This window comes from Nyctibius grandis, chromosome 6 (assembly GCF_013368605.1).
Source record: "Nyctibius grandis isolate bNycGra1 chromosome 6, bNycGra1.pri, whole genome shotgun sequence".
Taxonomy (NCBI): Eukaryota; Metazoa; Chordata; class Aves; order Nyctibiiformes; family Nyctibiidae; genus Nyctibius; species Nyctibius grandis.
Genome location: NC_090663.1, coordinates 62,746,840 through 62,769,969, shown reverse-complemented (window position 1 = coordinate 62,769,969; position 23,130 = coordinate 62,746,840). Strand labels below are relative to the sequence as shown.

The window sequence follows — 23,130 nt, the reverse complement described above, 5'->3', positions numbered from 1 at the left end:
AATCCCAAATACTAAAAAAAAAGAAATTATCACTGCAAGCAGCAAGAAGATCTGTCAGTAGGAAAACAATGCCATAGCTTGCTGTTTGAATACAGAATAAAATGCTGCATTTCTAGAGAATCAAAGTGTAGTATTCAAGCAGTGCTGTTAAAAGTGCACTTTTTTCTTTTCAAGTCTCTGAATTCAGACAGTTTCAGTTTTGCTATGTTGAGGTACTGCTTCTGTCACCTTTGCCTTGTAATATCAATATGTTTCAGAAACTGCCATCCAATCTGTTTGGATTAAGTATTAAAGTTGATAAACAAATAATTTGAATACGGTTGTACTTAAGATGACAACGCTGACTGACAGCATGGCTTCCTAGATATAAGTCATCAAGACACAGTAGTTAGTTAGTCAAAGGTTTTTTGCTTTGAGCCTTTTTTAGCATCAAGGGTTTTACTGGGAGAGGCTGTCCCAGACTGGGTGCAATCAGGGGTTTACTCCAGGACCGTAGGAGTGACTCCATATCCCAGCTGGAGATGGTCAAGTGAAAGCATGGAGTAGCTGGGTTGTTACTGAAGGGTGCATGCATAACATGGGAAAACTCACATTTGTATATGTTGGTGTGGGGTTTGGAGGGTTCTCACCTAATTAATGAATAGTTTGTTTGGGTCTTATGTGCAACATTCATTACCCTGCTGCACGTGTTTGTGTGAAAGCTGGAAACGGAGGAAAAAAGACTGCTTCTGAGTGGGCAAATAACTGTGGCGCTCAGGCTACAGGATGTAATCTGAAAGTTTCCCTTTGAAATGTGCGTGAAGTGAGATGCTTGACCTTGTGTATCTACTGCGGTCTCAAGGTTTCCAAAGTGACTAACGGTTATAATGCCTCCCCAGTAGGTTCCTAGTCAGAAACACCTTATGCGAGTCTGGTTTGCAAAAGGCACTGAGCAGCTCCACTCTAAAAACCAGACTCGCTGCAAAGATCTTGGCATCTGAAAAATGCAGGCATGTACAGTCACTGTCCCCTGTGAAATCTAAGACAATGCTGCTCAGTAAATTTTTGACTGTTTCATATATTGTCATTGCTGATGCAAGCCCAGTCATATATATATATATATGTATGTATGTTTTTTATCCAAGCTGTAACCCTTTTTAAAAAAAGAATAAGCCAGAGTTACTATCTAATATGTCACTTTCAAAAAAATGAGAACAAAACTGAAACCTAAGTCTTGATCATTATTTTAAAAATTTCATGGAATACCAGCTCACTACAAGCATTTCATTTATCCTACATCTGCACATATGGACATCTGAAGACCGTAGCCCATAACTACATTTGAAAGAGCGCTCCCATCATCATGTGAAATCCGCACAGGCCTGCGTGCCACTCAGCAGTTTTAATTTAATTTTCTGTGGCCAAGAAGAATGGTGAGGGTTTGGGACATCTCTTCCCGGTGATCTCTCGCAGAAGATAATCTAGTCTAAATAAAACTATATTCTTAGAAGACTAAAGAAGAGGAAGGCTAAGGTAAGCTAGGGAATTGCATTTATTGCATATATTGCCTGTATTTATTGCATTTATTGCATATATTGCCTATTTGTTTCAAAATCAGTGCTTCAGAAGGGGGCTTGTTCAGTATTCATTACGTGGCTGTATAGTGACTCAATGTAAAGGGAGGAGTTAGATGCCAACGTGAAGGAATATGGTGCTGGAGGTATCATCCTGTTATTGAGACACGTAACCTGGGTCGAGCCCATGTGCAGTCATAAGAGAAGGGTTGCCAGCTTGAGTGCAGTGTTTGAATTTCTGTTTGAGTAATTATGTTGTGCCTACCCTTCCTAGAGTTCCCCATGAAAACTTAACCCGGTCCCAGTTCCTCTAAGTCCTTGAGCCAGTAATTTCGTTGCATGTCCCATTTTACTGTCTGTGAAGAGGTAGCAATAATTTTTAAGGCTTGCACCGGTGTGCTGTCAGGGTGAATTTATTAATTTTGGGATGTGCTTATGTATGGGCTGACTTATATTACTACCCAAAGAGAAGAGCATCATTTTTTAGAAGAGTGGATGCAGTATGTGTGGCTGCTATTGAGGGTCATGTGTAACCTTTTGATTTGCTGGAGTGGTGATAGTGAACAACATACCAGCAATAACATGGTTCACCTCTGAAATGCTTTTCTGAACCTGATGAGTGACTGGCTAAAACTTAGAAACACCAAGTGTGATCTTTTACGGGGTTTAGTATTTATTTATTTTTCCAGTTCTCTTTAGAAGTGTGCTAAAAGCAAACAATCTGCGGCAGTGAGTCAGTGAGGCTAATTGCATCTCACACAAAAAATCCACAAGCTTTTTCAACTCAGATTGTTTCTCTTCTACCTTCATTGAATTCATTGCTGGTGAAAGGTGCCAGGTGAACAGTCGTAATGACTGAAATTTTTCTGACCGCAGCTATGTAAAAGTAGCACACTGCAGTGACCTTTCTCTGCTTTGCTTTTCTGCTGAGAGCAAATTGTAAGGCTGTTTCTTGCTGAGCATGGGCTTAATGCTACCAACTCGTCTCGCACAGATTATCAAATAGTCTTCAGGTAGTAATGACCTTTGGTCGTGGTGGACATGGGCCAAATCTGAACTAACAAACTGTAAAAGGATCTATATCCTGTTACCAAACCACTATCCGGTCTTACTCATTAACATTTTAGTGGCAAAAGTTCAAATGAGTTATTTCATTAATAGTCATGAAACTAATTACATTGAAGTGCATCTGTCAGTAGTAAAGGCAACTGACTTCTGTGCTTCTGAATAAATTCAGTCTGCATTAGGAAATGTTATTCTGCCTGTAAATGAGAGAAATACATTGCAAATCATGAAGAGGTATTAAAAAGGAGACTGCAGATGTGTTCTAAATGTAATGTGCTCAATGCTGCAGTTCCCTAATGCAATCAATTAATGAAATGAATAATTAGAAGTGTGTTTGGGTAGAGGAAGGGTCTTGGGAAGTATTTCGTGCCTTATTTCCTCCCTCAGACACTGGAAAGTCTGCAAGATAAGAAAGGTTGGGGGGCAGGAGGGTTGTCATTGACATGGATAAAATCAAACTCAACCAAGTATCAGGATTAGTTTGGATATGTAAAAATGAGACATGGGTATACTGAGGAGACCAGAGCCCACAAGGTATCTATTCAAGTGATTTCCATAAGTAGTTGGCACCTGATTATGACTAAGGACATGGTCAAATTTTCTTTGCTCAGGATCACAGAAAAGTTTGTGATGGAGCAGCTCTAGTTTCCTGAACACTAATCTGGCAGCCAAATACTGCAATGACTCCAGTTTTCTGAAGTGTGTGAATTTGTCCACCACATCACTCCTGTGCCCTGTATAATCATGTCAGGTCAGGGCTGGTCCCACTGCCACCGTGAGGACTGTTCTTTGCCGTTGCTGTTATCCCTCCTTTCCCATGTCTTCCTGAACCTGTGTGCGCTCCACAACACACCGTGGAAGCACACACTTGGAGGTACCTGCTGCCTTTAAGAATGAAAAGCAAAGTCATTCTCGTTGTGTGGTCATTTATGATCCAAGAGGTGTTTAGTAAGGCCAGTGAAACAGCCTGTGCCTTTACTTGTGTGCAGGTACATGGGAGAGCAGCTCCAGGCAAGACCCAGGAATAGGTGTAGGCTAAAAGTAGTTTGTAGACAAGTCTCAAGAGTTTACAAACCATTAATCTGTTCCCCTGCAGTTACAGATTGAGAGTTGGCTGGATTGACCCCAAAGAGAGAGTTCTTTCCTAAGGATCATCTGAGAGCACTGTATGTATAATCCTAGACCCTATGAGAAATTGCTCTACAGTCTAAGATATGTTTATCTCTTTCCTGGGGTGGGCGAGTGGAGGAGGAAAGAGAAAGGGGATGAAGTCATAAATCAGTTTCTGCTAATTCTTGCCATTTGACATCATTTCCCCAGAGAAGGGACTCAAAAGTAAGGATGGGAATTTTGCCAGCTCTGTTTTTGTACCACAGTCTCCTGCCTGTAAAATGGCACTGTCCTTTTCTGGAGAGAAGTAAAAACATTAGAGAGTGTGAGCAGTAACAGGGTTACACAGGTGTTTAAGGTAGATGAAACAGTTTGTATAGTAATTATGGCCTGAAGTTAGCTGCATTTACAAAAAGCCCACTGTTAGGAAAAGTACTATATATGAGTATATAGTAAAAGTCATTGCTAGTTATGACTGTGAATCAATCCATATTGACATGTCTTTATGTATTGCATAATGCTGTGGCATTCTGCACAGGTATGTGAAGTTAGGGAAAAAGATAGTTTTCCCTCTTGGCTTTGATATCAATTATTTTTTTTGTTGTTAACAGGCTCTAGGAAACACAGTTGTGTTACAGAAGCATTGCAGGAGACAGTGTCTCCATAGTTTAAGAAGACAAGGCAGACATTGCAAATATCATTATATAGTTGTTTTACATCTGGGCAACTAAACTGAGCTACTTTGGGTGACCTACAGTGAAGTTAATGAGGTGGTACTTATGTACATGATGTATCCAAAGAGCTGTTGTTGTAAACCAGAGGTGAAGCTTAGTTACTTTTGCTCCTAGTAAGTTCTGATTTTATTTCTGTTCTTCAGACCTCTAGAGTCTTGTTGCAAGAGAAACCTGCACTAGAGTAACTATAATGAAGGAGTTACTCAATGCAGATACACAACGCAGACAGCCTGGCACCAGTGCAAATATGGTCTTGTAGTACTGCCACAAATGCCAATGAAATGAACTGTAATGGGCTCAGATATGTTGGACAGGCCAAAAATTAATAGAAAGAGACAAACTGGGTTTTTTCTTTAGTAGAGAGTGTCTCGCTTTTACTTTGCGTGGCATGTTCCTCAGCAGCCTGGGTTCTTCTCAGCTTGTCTCCAAAGGAAGCTAAGCTGTAGCAGGACCAGGGGTGGCAGCACCAGTGTGCAGCGAATGGGAGTCACACAGGCACAATCTCCAGGAAGCCTGCAGTGATATCTGTCCTCTTCTCACTCCCTGCTAATGACTGTCATAAGAACACAGGGGTTGTAAATGCCTTGAATTGACTTCTGCAGTTGACCAAAGCAGGAACGTGGTCAGATGTGTAGTTCCCCTCTTCAGATACCTTTGTTTAACTAACTCTTGGAAGCTGGGCTGTATGAATTTTTTACATGAAGAACAGCTTTTTCAAATGTTTCTTTTTCACTTAGTAAGCAACATAGATATAGTCAGCACACCCATGTAGGGAGGGGCAGTCTTGCCAACCAGGTCAACAAAGAACAGTATTGAACACTTCAGAGATACTGCAGAGAGCCCCAGAGGAGTGGAGCAGACTTGTTCAACCCACCTCTGCCTTTGAAGAGGTCACACACGAGAGATCACAAAGCTGATCTGTCCTGTAACCCAGGTTGTTTAATGAAGAAAAAATACTGGGAGAGGCACTTGGAGGAGTAAGAAATAAAATAAGATTGTTAAAGCTGTCGAATTTTGCTGAGTTAGGGCTGGCAAATGACAAAAACAATATCCACCAACTAACATGCAACTTTTCCAAAGTGCTCTGAAATTGAAGGGAATTTTCCATTAATGCCCCTGAGCTCTGGACCAGACCTAAGCACTTCTCTGGCAGTAAGAGAGAGGTGCAGTCTCTCCTAGCTTCTGTGCAGTTTCACCACGTATTTTGGCAGCGTTTGTCCACCTCGCTCTGTTATTTCGCACTGGGCCTGTGCAGATAAAGAGGACAGGATACATATATATTTGTTATTTGACAGGCAGTAGAGCAGCTGTGCCTACAGCATTTATGTTTGGCTTGGAGTTGCTGAACTCTATTTCCCAGCTGTAGAAATAGATGCTTTCTGCCCGGCTTATCCCCTAACCAAGGGGGGTTGTTCCACCCACTCCCCGCCCAGTAAGTTGCAGTAACATATGCTACTATTTTCTCTTGACACGTGTATTGTCACAGATAGACAATTATGTGGAAGAGCGCAGAGCATGCATCTTCTATGTGTGAATTTACAACTGGGAGCAAACACCAGCTTGGCAGCCCTGTTAGCTTCCCTTGCATGCATGGATTGATCAGTGCAGGTCTCTCCGCACCACCTCAGCCATGACCTGGGCTGACCTGACCTGGAGTGACTCAGTTAATTCCCCTTCAGCCCTTTTGGCGGCCACTGCAGCAATGGCTGAGGTTGCCAAGCGCCATCAGTGCGGTGCTGTCCTTTAGGAGGTCCCTTGGGAAGAGGGTTGAGAGTACCAAAGACTTGTGCACATCAGCTGGTAAAAATTTTTAGTCACCAGGACTTCCAGCTCAGATAAATACTGTCACCCCTAAGAGCCAGGCTCCCTTTCTCTCTCCTCTGCACACACAGTGTAGGACCAAACCCTGAGATCTTTGCTTTCTTCTGTGGTGAGGCGTAATGAATGCCACTGATCCAAACCAAGCCAAACAAAAACATGCCCTTATTACAAGTGACGTATCTACTAGAAATGGGCTAGCAAATAGTTTACTGTGTAGTTCCCAGAAATACACTGTTGTCAGCCAAATCAATGCACTGATGCAGCAAAGCATTTCAGTGAAGTAAATGAAAAGAAATAGGAGGAATCCACGCGTGGGCACAGCACAGTGAGGTGTTCCAGGTGAGGTGTTTCAACATTTCACTCTGGGTTGCCTTCCAAAACGGAGCCCTTTAAACTGTTTGTGTAGCAACAGGGATGTGGAGTGCTGAGCAAAGCCGGGCTTGGCTTGGGGTGGTGCGGGAGCCTGGTCTCAGGTAAACTGCAGTGCTTCGTTCTGCCGGCAAGGGAGATGAGCACATAGCAGTACACTTCTACTATGAGTCAGCCCCAAAGGAATGTTCATTTTAATTTATTTGTTTTGGGTTGAGCTACCAGCGTTTATCTGTGCAGCCAAACCCCCTGGGTCTACAGAGCGCTGTGCCGGAGGCAGGCTCAGTACCTTGCCAGGGACCGCTTTGGGATCCCCATTGCCCCTGCTGCCAGAGCAGCTGCAGCCGCTCCAGCCCGTCTCGGGGTCCAGAGTAATGATACGTGCCCCAGGCCTCCTCCCAGCTCCTGAGCACTGTGTCGGAGTGGTTTAGACAACCCTGGTCTTCAGGGGCCCTGGGGACGGAGACCAGCCTTTGCTGCTGGGGCTACAGGGATGCAGAAGGGATGCAGAAGAGGATATAGTGACTGGGCTGCGTTGACCATCACTATATGGCTGTGCAAGGGCAGACTTAATCTCTTTGTACCTTAGTGCTTGCAAACTTACTTTTACTTTCCTCCTTTCTGTCTCCGAATTCCTCTTCCTTGCTGATAACTGCAGCTCTCCTCAGGATGCGGTTTGCAGGAAGGTGCCTGCTCAGAGGACGGCTGTATATTGTTCCTATGCTGTCATGCTGCGCAGGAGTCTCAGTCGGAGTTTCACTGTGTACATCTTGCTCAACAAGTCCCAGCCTTACAGCCTGGGGGGGTTTGCGTTGGCACCGCAACTGCCAGAAAGCAAGGGAGAAACTTTTGCAAATTAAAGGTGCCAGGTTTGCATGCTTGCTCTACTCTGTGGTAGGGTAGAGGTGAGACTTCTCTGCCACCTCTGTGCGTCACACCCAGCTGTACCAAGCACCATCGAGCCTTTCCTCTTCTGGGTCTGTGTTCCCAGTGACCACTTTCAGTACAGTCGTCTGGAAGTGATGGTGTGCAGGCAGGAGCGCCCAAGCCCAAGCCCAGTTTTATTTCGTAAAGGGTCTGCAGGGTCATGCAGCCCCTCACATGGTCTTTAATTTTTTTCCCCAAACTTGCCAAGCCCCATCTTGAAAGTGGCAAACCTTTTTGTGCTTGGAAAGCAGAGCCTCCCGAAGTTTGGATGTCCTAATGGTTGGGAGCCGTCTTCCTGCCTACGTGTAGTCGTGGCTGGCGTCTGCGGGTTTGTTCTGGTGCCAGGAAAAGTGAAGAGATTATATACCTTCCTCACCTTCCCCTTTGCATGAGAGCGAACACAACCTGCCAGGATTTTTTAATAGCTGTGTAGCAGGGAAGAGTTGTGCGAGCGTATGTAAGGCATCAAGAAGCCTATTTTTTCTTAAATTTAAAGCATATGGGGTTAGCACATGCTGAGGATCAAGATAGTCTTTCAGACCTTGCAAGATCAGCCAACTGCTGTGTTTGTTGTGATAGATTTGCCCAAGCCTGTATACTAGAGCCTGTTTCTCACTGTTATTTTGTTAGTGTTTATCATTTAATATGAAGGCAGAAATCCTCAGTCATATAAGACACTTGCTCCTTCCCTCTCTGCTTCCCAAATTAAACAAGGCTGAAAAGTAAGACTGTATTTAAGCAGAGGCAGCAAAGACTTTTCCCAGTCGTAAAAATGGAAATGGTTTGTGTAAGGCAGCTGCGGTATTTTTGTTTAAATGCAGAGAAGCATGTTTCCTTTTCATTTGTTAATTATAAAAGAAAATTCACCAAGGAGAGTCTCGTTAAACGTGTCTGGCATTGAAGGAAAGAAAGAAAGAAAAGAAAAGGACTTGCCTTCACTCTGTAGCTGGTTGACCTGACTCACAGCCATGACCTGAATTTAGTTTCCTTCAGATTTTTTTTTCTGTTTTTCCTCCATTTTTTTAGTTCAGTCCTGACAGCTTCAGGAAGGATGGCAGAGGCCAATATTTTGCCCCTGGTTACACCATGAAAACGACAATTTAGCAACTTAAGCGTCAGGTATGGACTTATTTCATGCGACACACACTTGCAGCCCAGGGAGCCCTGGGAACAGTGGTGGCTGCCTCTCGCTGGCTGTGGGGACTTTGGTTTCCCAGCCTTCTTGCTGCCTGTCTGCCATCCTCTTCCTCAGACATGTCAGAGCCAAATATTTCCCCAGCCCAGTTTATCTCTTTCTAAAATGTTTAATTTGGGGGAAGCTGAGATTTTTTTTTTCCAGACACGCTAAAAGGCAGTGGGGTTTGGAGCATTGGAGCAGTGCTGGATGAGCTGCCCTTGCAGGAGGCTGACCTCCCAAAGTCACTGAAATGTCTCATGCAGGGCTTTGACTTGTGTGAGGAAAGAACTGCAGCTCTTGGTCTAAAATAGTGCCCTCAGAGAGGCTGTTTGGAGAGCTCATGAGTTCTGCTGGGGAACCAACTAACAGTGAAGAGGCCTTCCTTGTGTGAAGGAGCCCTGGTCCTGTTGGGTTCAGGGTTTTCCAGGACTGTTCATGCTGTCCAAAATGGACTAGCATACATGAACAAGCCATGCCAGCATCTCTCAGGACACCAAGCCTGTATTCTGTCCCTTTTCAGTTATATTAGCTGCAGGATGATTAAGTTTCATACCAGGAGTTTCACATTTTCATTTTGGCTGCAGGACGTACACCAGAAGGATGCTTAATATGCCACCCCAATGATTTAAACCACTCCATGGTTTAAAATGCTTCAGGATCCCATGGTGAGAAAGAGAAGCAGCTGCTTGAGAACATTTCTCCATTGCTCTATTGGATAACTGTAGCCACTAAATTCAGATAGGCCCATCATTAGCAGCTGCTTTTTGGTCCCAAGGAGCTCCCAAACTCTTGCTTATTAACACCTGTCATCTTTAGGTTGTAGGTCTGATAGAACCAATTCATTTTCTTGAACCTCCTCAGAAAGGTGTCAGCCTAGCACAGGCTGTGAGCACCAGATTTAGCCAAATCATTTGAATATAGTTTTACTTGAAGTTTATAGTCTTTCTGTGAATGCAAATGTAGCAGTGCTGTTGGGTTAAGTTTTAATTACATGGGGCCACATTCTCACATACTTACCTGTTTTGTGAGTGAACCCATTTTCTTTAATTATTACTTAACAGGATCATTTAGCGTGTTACCAGTAGTAGTATTATCAGTAGTATTTGGTTTTTATCAGTAGTATTGGTATTATTTAACACGAGCGAGTGGGAAGTAGAAGTGGGATTTATTCTTCCCACCATCCAAGCAAACAAGAACACTTCTGAGACATGAATAAAATGTGTTACAGTGCTATAGTGAGTTTGGTGTATATCAGCACGATATTTAAACACACAGACAGAAGAAGAAAGAAGCACAAGCTAATTTAAGTAATAAGAACTAGTACTGTTGTGACTGAAGTCTAGTTAGGTCCATCATCTGGTTTGTAGCCACGTAACACCCTTGTTTTATTTAGGGCAAAAGCTGCCAGGGGTGGGGCGGGATGGGTGGAGTGGTGGCTATAGCACGGATCCAGCATTTTTCAGAAATGTGGATGAGAAGCTCAAAGCTGTATTTATAAGAATTCAATCCCCAAAAGAACAAACTTCTGCAACTGCAGGTTTGATATGTCTTTGAACAAGTCACAAGTGTTGTGTGGATTGCTAAACATCTAAGGCAGGGAGATGCTGATTCCTTTTGCTGATACACTGGGTAGCTAGAGGGACTAAAACATAAACCGTAGGCTGAAAACAAATAATTTACAATGAATCACAAGACTGAATGTGTTTCTGCTTGGCCCAGCCTGTCATGCTTGCTAGCCTCTGCTCGGGTGAGGGATACAGGAGCTCTGCTGGGATTGCTGGTCAGGGTGCCGGAGCGGCACGCTGGCCTCTGCCGTCTCAAGAGGGGCTCTCCGCCGGCCGGACACTGCGCTGCTGACGGGGCTGAAACTGCTGAACTGAAAGGCACTTTGAACATGGACTTCGTGCCTTCTTGGTAAAAGACAGAGGACTTGAGTATTTTTTGTCAGAGACCTTTCTCTGCCACTGCTCCCTCTGCCTGTGCACTCACCTCGATGATTCAGGCTAGCGAAAAGGAGCAAAATGAAGGGCTGCACTGGAAATTTCCACGTGAGCCAGTGCACCCCTGCACTGTGCTGACCATGTGGAGATAGCAGCTCAGAGCCCCAATGCAGCAAAGCAGAGTTCGTGCCCAAGACCATTACCGCTGGCTCTCAGTGCAGGTATGGGTTGGCCCCGATACAGCAGTACCACAGCTGGGATGCAGGCGAACACAGGGGCACATGTCTGTGTTTGTCAGTCATTGTTGGTTCAGGTCAAGGTCTCTAAAAAACTTTTTTTTCAGTAGGCTGGAGTCCCAGTGAGCCAGAGAAATTAAAATAAAGTAGAAAAAACCTTGCAGTGGGGCAGGAGGGGAATCACTGGCATAGGTCCATAAAACATGAGCAAACTCTTTCCCCTTGGCGTTTTGAATTCCAAGACTGGCTGCCTTTTGGAAAACGTGCTGGAGTGAAATCTCGGTCCAGATGCAGAGTAATTGTGAAACTCTCTGATACGCATTTATAGTGTGCTTACACTCATGAATCTCAAAGCAGGCTACAGCTAAAGGAAAAAAAAAAAACCAAAACCGAAAGTAGTAAACATTAGCAAACTGCCATTTGCTCTAGGGTGTCATGAAAGTGGAAAAACTTGTTGAATACACAGTGTTACAACTTTTCTCTGGGCACTTAGGTTAGCTGGGTGGCAAATACGTGGTTGCGTTGATTATTACCAACCTTAAAGAGATAGCATTTTCCTTTCCCAAGGAGGGAGGCTTGTAAAAGCAAGCTATAGTTAATGTGTACTCAATGCACTGAAATTGGATTGCCCAGCTCATGGAGACTGTGGTAGGCGCTTGGATTGTGCTGGTTTTAGCAAGAAGGCTTCGAGATTCCCAGCTTCAGTGTGTGCGGGTTGTGTGACGAGGCAGCCAGGTGCAGGGGCAGTAAGGGTGACCAGTACTTGGGCGGGATTTTGGATCAGTATCTTTGGGAAGATCATTTTTTTCCCCTTCTCTGTTGCCCACCAGATCTTGCACACAGCTGCCAAGGATCTCTTATGTTCCCTTTGCAAATGAAAGAGGAAACAGAGCAACAGAGCATCCTTGAACGAGATACAGGTGTAAACGGGTTCGTGTGTAGTTACAACATCTGGTCATAACATGACAGAGACAGTGGGCAGATGCAAGAGGCAGATTTATTGGTGCTCTTCCAACAACCACATGAAAGAAAGTGGTAAGAATACGTGATGAGAATAGAGGATATTCTACTATACTAGTGGTGTGATATGGAAATTAATTTAGCGTAGCCCGGCTTTTTACTAGAACAGATTTTTTTTACCTCTTTATAGGTCAGCTGTAAGTTCACAAACCTGCCGTGAAGAGAAGTTTGAGCACAATCCACAAGTTATGGAAGTAATCAGTGGTGGACAATCCAATTAAGAAAAAGAATAGCAAAAGGAATGTGCTTGGAGATGTAAAACAAATTTTGGTTATGTGAGCTTTTGGAAAAAACAAAGGTTGGATCATTTATTTAATTTCTCTACCTTCATGGGAGGCTACTTCAAAAAAAATCTGAAACGGTATCACTGACACGCTAACAGGCTTTCCTATTCATTTGCAGTAAGCTGATTCTCCCTTTTGCCCCGTAACCACCATGGCCATTAAATTCTGACTGTTGTTTTATTTGAATTGTTTAAAAACATATTTGTATTTATTCCCTTGCTTTTCTCTGTTTGTCTACCTGTCCAGAAGAGCTCAATGTCAATTACTGCTCGCTTTTTTTCCTTCTGTCAGTGTCATGTATGCAGCCACTTCCACTGTTGTCCAGATCATCACCTTGTTTCTCCGTGGTTTCTTTCCTTTAGGCATCTTCTATCATTTAATAGGTCCCCTGTGACCAAGATTTAGCAGAGACTAGGACAGGCAACTCTCTGTGTATATATAACACTTTAATGTTATACTTGCTAATCCTTTAGTAACCTGGGCTCCTTATACCGTATGGAAAGTGAAATACTGCTAAGCAGTTTAGTATCCCGTCTGATTAGGTGAGGGGGTGGCTAAGGGCAGGATGCAGTCAGCCGAGCCCTCGCGACTGGAAGCAAAAAGAAAGACCCAGACTCTTTAGTTCGGGAAAGCTGGCGGGTCCTGCTACCTCTCAAGAGAGATGAGGGTGCCCATGCCAAGTGTAAAGCTGTGGGCAGCGGTGGAAAGCCAGAACAAGCTGTCACAAACATATTACTGACAGGATAAAGATAAGACACATTAATGCGTGTACTTTGTACTGCCTTGTGCCACTCCTGCTGGTTTATTCCTATTGTTTCAGGCTGGCTCAGGACTGCAAGGGGGATGTCTGCAGGAAATGCTTGAAAAACAGCAGGGCTGTGGTATTTAGTTGAGGAGCAGGTGCTGGTGATCGTACAGTGTTTGCCACATTCCTCTGTCCCATCTTCATTTCCACTACAGGTTTAGGAATGTCATCCTGCCTCTTAAATTCTGTCGACATCGGATCCTGAAAACTCTGACAGTAATTAGAAAATTACTTCTACTGGTTTATCGCTCGCAGTATTTCTCACAGTTTTATGTTATGTCCTCAAATAATTTTAGTTTGATTCAGGCCGGTTTGCCTCTTCCTTTATCTTTGAAAGGGTCTGCTTTAAAGGTACTGCTGTGACTGATTTCAAGTAGAGTGATTCTGGGTTTAATGAAGAAGCTATAGGTCATGGTCAATGACATGGGAATCGTGACGGATTGAAAGTACTGGGAAATTTATTAGCAGATTAGGCTGGGGACTGAAGCCTCCTCTGGGAATGAAATGCATAAAATTCTTGCGTAAGTAGTGGCAAGGTTTAGTTCATGAAAATGCCATTTGATAATGATAATGTAGCCAGCTAATGCACAGGGGTACCTTCTCTGCTGGTGGATGTGTTGGGCAAGCTGCAAAGTATCGTGTTGTAAGGAAGCAGCAACATGTAAACCTGCCTCCTGGCTACTCCGCACTGCTCCCTGTTGCAAGTTTCAAGCACTGCTGAAACACCTTTGTATTTGTCCTGACCTGCTTCCCTGTTGATCCAGAAGGAAAATGTGTGTTTGGCAGGGCTCTTCATTTGAGAGAGGTGGTTGAAAAGATTATGGCAAGATTGCCCCATTTTTTCCCTGGATTTTGCTAGTTTCCTGTGAGTCAAGAGTTAGGTCCAGGTTCACTGCAGCGTTTCCATTAGCATCCTTTGTCACTTGATCTCTCAGCACCAGACAAAGGTCAGATGTCCTTGAAGATTTTATTGGATACGTCAAGCAGTCCTTGACATCATGTATCAAAAAGTACTGCGGAACCAGTCAGAGCAGGCAGTTGTTCTCCAGATGACCTGATTTTTCTTCACGAAGGGATGCCGGAAAATATTCTTTCATTTGCTTCTCTACCAAAATGTCCTTTTTTATGAGCTCCATTTGCTCCCTTCTCTTCCACAGGGCATGTGAGCATTTACAGGGTTTGAAAGCAAGACATTTTATTCCGCAGTTCTATTACTGCAATGTCACTGGTACCAGTAACCCCTTTGAATCAAACCTAGGCCACCAAATGGCATTGCTGGCTTGCTCTAATCTGTCTGTATGGTTTTAGGCCTTTAGATGGGGAGGAGAAAGGTGGTAAGTCTATATTCTAATTTATTATGCCTTTTAGGTATCCCCTTAGTTTGATTTCCTCCAGAATAATTTAATGTTTTCTGGCACTGAAAGAGTTATGAAGCGATCCTTTCCATAAGGTGGTCACCAAGCCCTAGCTGTAAGGGCTTATTTGTGCATGACTTTTGGCTGCCCTGTTTCTAAGGTTGCCCTCTGCTCCATGGGAGGATCTTGCACGTCTTTTTTGTCTGGGAACGTGCTCAGGAAAATCAGACCGGTTTTTGTTTGTTTGTGTTTTGCAATCCACTGGCAGTTGTAGCAACATAATTTTCTGAGGTCAGACTATAGAAGGCTGGAAGGGAGCAATGTCGGTGGGAATGTCTTTTAGGGTGGATAGACAGAAAAACAACACACTGGTTGCTTGCAATCCATGGATTTTCCACATTTCATTTTGAATGACTGCTTTTTTTCTGCTTAAATATTTTTTGAGATCCAACAGACATTATTTCCAAGACTGTTTCACAAATTGCATTTGCAATGGTAGAGAGACCTGACCACGCCACTGTGGTGCATAGGCTTTCCTGCAGACACAGAGGGGCAAAGGTAGCTTTAATAAAGTATTCTTATTGATGTGTTACTTGTAGTGTTGTGTTGTGTCCTGTTAAATGAATAAATATCCATCCCCAAGCAGTGAAAAAGGGAGAACTTGTCTATATAAATAACATTTGTGAGTTGCTTCAGGGATCTTCCTGAATCTGAAGGCCTTACATTGATGTACTCCTTTAAGTGTAAACTTCTTAAATGTCATAACCATTGACTGATTTGATCAGATAAAGCAGATAAAATGAGGAAGGCAGTATGGAGATCTAGTTATTTTAAGGCTATGTCTATATGACATACCTCTGCTAGCATCTTTGTTAATCGCTTTCAGGTGAGACGTGGGTGCAAACAGAATGACTTCAACTGGGAGAGATGTAGGTTAGTAGTTGCCAAGTTCAGTTGCAGTTGTGTTTACTAGCTCCAGGTTTTTACTGTGGCGGCCAGAGGTTTAAATTTACATTGATGAAATCAGAAGTGAAAGTACTGTAGCTTTTCATCAGAACTGCAGTGCCCATGACCTACATTAGTGATTCAGATGGATTTAGCAGAGGCTCCCAGCAGAGAAGTTTCTCTGACTACGCTGATCTGCTATGAAGACTATAAACTGGGACAGGGGTGGTCATTTTGCCAATAGGCTCCTATGACTCTTCTGGGGCTAGATTCAATTCTTAGCTCTGGTGACCTAAATCTTGGGGTGTTTGCACAAAACTGGTTGTTACTTATGATCAGTGTCAGTTACAGTGAGGTCAGATGCTGGCCCATCCTTGGGGAGGAGCGGAGGCATTGGAGATGCAGTCTTTGGTGCAGGCTGAACAGCGTCACCTGGTACGCAGGCTGGGTAGGAGGGTACGATGGGGCTCACCCCAGTAATCCGGCCCACAGCAACTTCCACTGCTGTCCGTGCAAGGGGGAAACTCTGGGATGACTGTTGTCACTCCAACCACACTATCACCTGCTGTGTGCACTGGGTGGGTCCCCATGCAAAGCGTAATCTAAAAGTGGAGGAAATCTAGGGTAGAGCCAGAGACAAAGCTGATTTGCCGTCAGTGATAAGAAAATTTTGGCAAGCTGATTTCGAATCCCAAAGTTTTGGAGGTTGTTTTGTTTTTTTTCTGAAGTGCTTTCCATTTGAGGGAGAATTTTCTCTTGTGACGTTGCTTGTATTTGGGATTGTAGTTTATGGGCTTTTAAGGGTTTATGGTTTGTTCCATTAAGCCTATATAAGGCTTATAAAGAACAAAGTACTTCATATAATTCAGAGTGGAGTTTGCCTCTTCTATCTGAAAAAAAAAATTGTCCCTGAATTTTAACTTCATTTGCTCACCCTTATGCTTCTCTTACATTTTTCCACTACAAAGGGAAAGCAAGAAAAATTTGCTGCTGCTGTTTCGTCCCTAGCCGCATGCATTTTACTTTATGGCTAATACTCTGTAACACGTATATTCTACAAGCATGGCTGTGACAAACTACTGGCAAACACATTTCAACAAAACAGATGCAACCATCAGGGAGGTGCAGGACATGAGCTGCCTTCCCTTGTGCCTCCACACTGCCGTGCCCTTGTTTCTTCTCTCTGTAATTTTAGGCCTGTTGCCTGCCCTGCCAACGGCATGACCTGGGAGTGCTTTCCTGCTCCTGGGTCTGATTGAATGCAATGTGGGGGGAGGCTGGAGTGGGCACAGACCCTTGCTCCCCAGGGAGGATGCCCGTGCAGATTGGCTAGTGGGGAACTGGGGCTATCTCCAGCCAGGCCGCTGGCTGAACCACAGTGGATTGTGAACTGGCGATACACTGCAAAAAAATAGTTGCTTTACTCTTCAGAGGTAGCTGGCCTTGCAGCTCTCACTTTTCCTGCTCCAGCCTGGGCAATGGGGGACCTGGGCTTCAGGCTATGCCTCGGCTCAGCTGTTTGCCGTCGTGGAGCAAGGAGTGCACATGCAAGTCCTTCTCCTCCATCCTTTTCGTCTGAGTCGAGCTTGGGACAGTTCCTCTGGCAGCCTCCCAGCTGGAAGCCGTGTTGCCTTCCTTTCCGTGGGTTAAGGAGTTGGGCTGATGATGCAGGTACTGTCTGTCAGTAATTACATGAATTGGGTGATGGGAACAAGACCCCAGAGAAAAGGCAGATGGGGGGAATAGCAGTCCCTGGCTGGGATTTGTTCCAGGGGCACTGACTTCTCTTCCCTTGCTCCCAGCAGGGAGAGGGGTGCCTGGGGAGCTGCCCTGGCCCTGGGGGCGAGCACAGACCTGCATATCCGACAGGATTTGTCACGAGGAGGCTGAAATGGTCTTTTGAGACGCAGGCTTTAGAAATCAAGGGATCAGGTGATCAGTATGAGATACATCCCTGTTTGCTCTCTGATGGCCTGTTACGTCAAAGACATCATCAGTGAGTCACCTACCTGTGTGTGTGACTGTCGCCGTTGCTGCTCTAAATATGTCAAAGGATATTGAGCTGTAGGAATAAATCAGATGGTTTGGCATGTGTGTATCAGATAGGCTTCCTCTTCTGCGTGTCCTTCTCCATTATTAACGCTCGTAGAGTCAATGGGAAACAGCTGCAGAAACCAAAATCAAAGCCACGAGTACAGGTTATATTTTCGTATGCAGATCTAGCATATCCACACATTGGATCTCTTCTTGCTGGTTCTGTCAAAATTATATCTGGGGGGAGAGAGAGAGAAAGGTTTGCTTTGACAGTGTTTCTGAGGTAGAAACACTGAGAGACTGAGAAGCATTTTCACACCCTTTTTTATACATAAACGTGTGATTTTATACAGAACATGTGATTTTTAACTAAGCACCAGAGAGAAAGTAACTTTGCCAAGGCTACCAGCCACTGCTTGTGAGCCGTGGACATGGGTGTGCTGTGTGATTCACACTGGTTCAGGTTAAAGCACTTTAATTAGACTCTGAAATTAGGAGCTTCGATTATAAACACAAGTGGTTGTTTTCTGTTGAAAGCTGGGAGAAACTGGTAAGAAAAGTGCCTTATCTTTCATCTTACTGAGCATCCTGGGTTTATTTTCTTTTTTTTTTTTTCAGTAAAAATCTATTTTTTAAAGTCAATAAAATGGTGATGAAGAAGGCCAAAAGAAAAACATTGGGAGTCTGAAATTGCCTGTTTACTTGCCAGAAGCACTCTGCTCTGGCAACTGCAATGGTTTTTTCTTTACCTGTTGTGCTCCCTTTACAGCACATGAAGAAGTGGTAATGAATTTAAGAATGAGCTCGGCCTGTGCAAAGTAAATACATCTTGATAAAAAAAAAGTTTTTAAAACTGTATAGAATGTAAATAGAGGGGGATAACACTGCTTCACTTTACTACTCCTCTACTGAATGCTGTTATGAGGGTAATCCTGTATTACATGACAGAGGACAACTAAAAGATCTAGATAAGGTTGTCCTGTGTGCATTTCTATAAGGATTTTCCTTAACAAAGAAAATTCTATGGAAATATTAAATTTTATAGCACACATCTATATCTGTTTCAGTTTACCCATTAACATCAGAGAATTCTACAATACTGACTCAGGCTGCTATTTTCAGGGGAAAAAAAATGACAACAGTGCATCTAGGCTGAAACCACCTCCTTCAGCAGCACTGCAATATTCAGGGCTATTTCGCTTTGCATCAGAGATGCCAGGTTGTCTTGTGCTGCTGTGCATGAGGCTCACCCTAAGGCTTTTGCCCCTTATTTCAGAATACTGTGGTATTTTTTATACTTTCAGTATTTTATAAATAACGTACTTCTGGGGGAGTCAGGATTTCTTACTCCTCAGCCATCTGTTTACCGTTGCTTTCCTCTTTGGATTATTTGCCACCCCTTTCCGTGTTGTGTTTTCCTGCCTGAGGCTGGATGACTGATCTCTCCCTCTCGCTCCTTGGTGCTTGAGTGGGCTTTCCTGGGTGGGACTCCCTGGCTGAGAATGAGGAGAAGCTTTGTTCCTGGTGGGGTGGATTTCCTCTGTCTTTCTGTATCACCTCCAGTTTCTGCCTCCCTCTTCTCAGTTATACTTGTTTTCCTTTTCTTCTTTCCTGTCTCCATACCTCTGCTGTAGGGCAGACCTAATAAAGGATTTCAGCTTCTAAAAAGCCCATCAATGCCCAAACCTTCATCCATCCTCAATAAAACACATCACCTCTCTTTGGTTTACACAGTGCAGAGGGAGAAACAGAACCTGTGGGCTCTGCAGTCCAGGGGATGATAATACCACCTGTCCCTGCTGTAGGATTTTTGCAAGAGAGTTACTGAAGCTCTGTGTTCAGAGTGGGTAGCCTGAGCCTGTTGGTGTGCCCGTGGGTGCAAGCATCATCCCTCCAGGGGCTTGAGGAGAGAAGGGAAACACACACAAGGAAATAAGCTCCTGGGTTTAGACAATTCTGCCATGAAACAGTAGCTGAGCCTTTGTTTTTCCTTCTAGTGCAGAATTAAGACACTTTAGCAATTGTTTTGGATCTACCCCTCTTTTAATATGCCTCTCTGCCATACTTCTCTCCCTGTTGTTACCCTTCAAGCCTCCTTCCCTTCCATGCCATCATATCTTCACATCCACCTCATGGCTGCCAGCTCCCCTCACTTGTTCCCATCTTTATCATTCAGCCTTTCTCTTCTGTTTCTCCCGTCACGTCAGCTGCTTCTGCCTGTCCCCTTGCCTCGTGATACGGCCACCTCTGTGGTAGCGTCCCACAAGATCTGCCTCACATCTTCAGCCTGTAGCCCTAAACTCTTGCCTCCATTTCTTGTAGTAACCCCCAGCCCAAGCAGAGCATTTTATAGGTTCTCCAGAAAATTCCTCTGTTTCCCTTTCGGGGGAAAGAGCTGGCAATGTTCAATGGGGAAACATGGAGTTGTATTCAGTAGAGATAGTACTTAGTCCCTGAAGTCTGAAAATGTAGGAAGGTGGGAGACAACTGTGAGAAACAGAAATGCCAGAAAAATGTGGAGGATTTGGCAGCCCTGTCTTTATGTCTACAGTGTTACCCTGCAGAACAGAATTGAAGACAAACATATGAATGTGCTAACGTTGAAGTTACTGGATGCGAGTCTGCTACTGACTTACTTTTGGGGACCTTTTTTTTTTTTTTAGTTTCAAGGTTTGTTTTTTTTTGTCATCATTCTGCTCTATTTAGTTGCTCTTCAGATAATAGTAATGAAAAGTTGCAGTGCTCCAGAACAATTCCAAAACTCTGTCTTTAAAAATGCTCATTTGATATTAGCCTCCTTTGGCTAAAACCATATCAGATCTTATTGATTGCTGTCAGATTGCCATTTTTTTGTGTCACCAGCCCGGGAAACAGACTGTAGTCATGAATGTTTCAGGAAAATCCATCATAAAAACACTGGTAGGAAGCTGGTTAATACCAGTCTAATGCAGTTAAACAGATTATCTTAAGAGTACATACCTCTGCAACGCCTTTATAACTATATCACCTGGACTACCCAGTCCTTTTAACCATTATTATGCTGCGAAGAGGGTGAAATTCAAAGTCCTTTGGATGCAAAAAGTAAAAGTTATGAAAAGCTGTCAGCAGGTGTCAAAACAGAGAGATGATTTCAAAATCAGCCTAATCGTTGTTCAGTATTGTGCTTACCTCTGATAGGAGATAATACTACTGCATCCCTCCTTGTCTGAAACTGCTTACAGCTGCTCTCTGCAGTTCACATCATGCATGCAGTCAAATCTTCTCGTGTCTGCCACCACCAATACAAAGCTGTATACTGCGGGAATATCATTTACTGTCATTGCAAATAGTGCTGAACTCATTACAAAGCTGTTAAAAGTGACCTAAGATTTGTCTGTTCTAATTAGTATAATGTAACTATTGGCCTCATTAGACTGGCTGAACTCACAAAAAATAGTTTCAGTAATAAGAAGTAAAATTAAATGTTACTAGGTGTAAATAAATGGAGTATCTTGCCCAGGAGGAAGGGAGACAAGAGCACAAACCTGAGCTGCTGACTCATTCAGACTGGTCTTTTTTTCTTGAATTGGAACTGAAGTCGAACAATTACTTTGAAGTCTTGTCTGTATTTGATCCAGGACTGAACTGCTTCCTGCCTGCCTGCCTTCCCGCAAAGTATCTCTAGCTACTGCTCTTAAATCCTGACCTCGTCCCATGCCAGCCCCTGTAGCCTGTGTCCTGTTGGCAGCTGCATGGCAGCACGGTGTTGCAATCTTTTCCCCTGCACCGAGATGTCATCCCACACTGCTCGAGCTGTCATCTTGCACTGCTCTCGGCTGCTTTGGAGCTCCATGCATGGACCAGTGCAAGACAGACCTTTCCTGCCTGCATCGTGAGGGACTCCCACTGCAATGCTGTGAGGTGGGGGGGTTTGCACCTACAGGAGGGACCCTGCACATGACCTGGCTCAAGTGGCCATACATGTGTGTACATATCTCCATATCTCATTGTGTGCATTGCTGCCTGTCTGCACCAAGTGCTGTAAGCCCAGACTTTTGTGGGATTGAAGGGACAGAAGCATGCAGAGCAGATGTCTCTCCTGATGCTCTGGGGCAGCCAGGAGAGCACAGCAGACTGTGGTACAGCCCATCACACTCCCTCTGCTTTCCCTCACCCATGCCCAGGTTGGCAACAGTCTGCACAGGCATGCTGGTGCTGAAGGGGTTGCAGAGAGAAGGAGATGTGAACACAGACCCACCTCACACTGAGAGTCTGCTTCTGTCCCATAACCCATAAATCTTGTCTTCACAGTTAGGCGGTTTGGTATGAGCAAGTTTGAGGTGGTTCATCACTACTCAGACTGGTTAACAAATATTTACTGAACTCCAGCCAAGCTGAACTGCAATCATGCTATCAAATGTGGTAATTCTGCCCATTCCTTGGCTGTGAAATTCAGAACGTAGAAGTGAAAATGAATTTTTTTTCCTTATTACGAGACGAATAAGGGCCGAGGCTTTGTGGTTTTTCAAAACCCGGTTGTGATAAACATTGCCATGGCAATTAGACCATCTCAACACGCAAGGTGAGAGAGCACTGGCTCTGTGGTCATGCTGATCTTCCTGGGGCTTGTTTCCGGTGCGGATGCTAAAGCTCACCCGGGGGACCGCAGGCGCCAGGTCCTCCCTTCTCAGTGCAAAGCACCAGTCGCATTTTCATGCAGTTACCCGTGTTTTGCAACACAGAGCTGTAAACGTGTCAATAGAAACAGAGGAGTTTCTAAGCTGGCAGAAAATTGCATGCTGCTGCCCGCATATTGATCTGCCTCTGTGTCCTTGGACTTTGCTTTTACTTAGCTTTGAAACTCACGTAAAACTCATTTGTTTCCAGTGAAAGTGCAGGTGCTTTCTTCGTACTTCCAATCAGATGTGCTGCTACAACTTTTCTTAGTTTTCTTGGACCTCATGGCAAGACCCTTGCCCACTGAGGAGCTTGTGATCCATGTACCAGTTGCCCGGAGGAGGCACAGGCACACACTGTGCTGTGCTGTGCTGTACTGTGCTGCACATATTGCTTGGCCTTCAGGACCGTGCTGTACTGCACATATTCCTTGCCATGGGGTACTCTCAGGCGACTAATCGTAATGAAAGAGCCTGGAGGTGGCACCTACTTGGCACCCGTAGTGACACCATGAGCAGGTCACTGTCTTTATCTTGAGGTGAAGCAACATACTTTCATATAAACAAATGAATCCCTTCAACTGAAAATCCTGTAAAAACTTTAAAGACCACAATGCGGGAGAACCTCGCCCCTGACGGGAAGTCTGTGCAGCGTGCTGTGCCCTGACCACAGGCCTGTCTGATGCTGCATCGTCTCGGGCTTCCCAGTGTTAGAAGGGACATAAGATCTTGTAGCTTTCTGCCACCTTTTCTGAGATATTAATACATATCCACTTTCTTGAGGGTTTTTGTGTCTTTCTTTTTGCAATCCAAAAAGAACCAGCACCTGCTGGTGCAGAGCCATAGTCCACTGATATTTGTGCATATAATTATAGATTTTGTAGAGAAAAATCTGTTTCTAAGTATATGCCCATCCAGTAAGGCCACCATTAATGCTGTACATCATTAAGTCATAGTCAGTGTAATACTGTGATGTGTGGGAAGGAATCCCAGACTGAATCTATTTTTGACCTCTTATGGTTGATTTACAATGAGTTATAGTAGCAGAGTTCGAAAGTTTGCTGATTATTGCTGAGCTGGACTACTATCAGGCAGTTTTA

The 23,130-nt window shown here is 44.2% G+C and overlaps 1 protein-coding gene across 1 annotated transcript in view; it reads left to right on the top strand.

Moving 5' to 3' along the window:
* Positions 1-23,130, top strand: part of ELOVL6 (ELOVL fatty acid elongase 6) — a 75,587-nt gene that overhangs the window by 28,127 nt on the left and 24,330 nt on the right. The window lies entirely within an intron of this gene.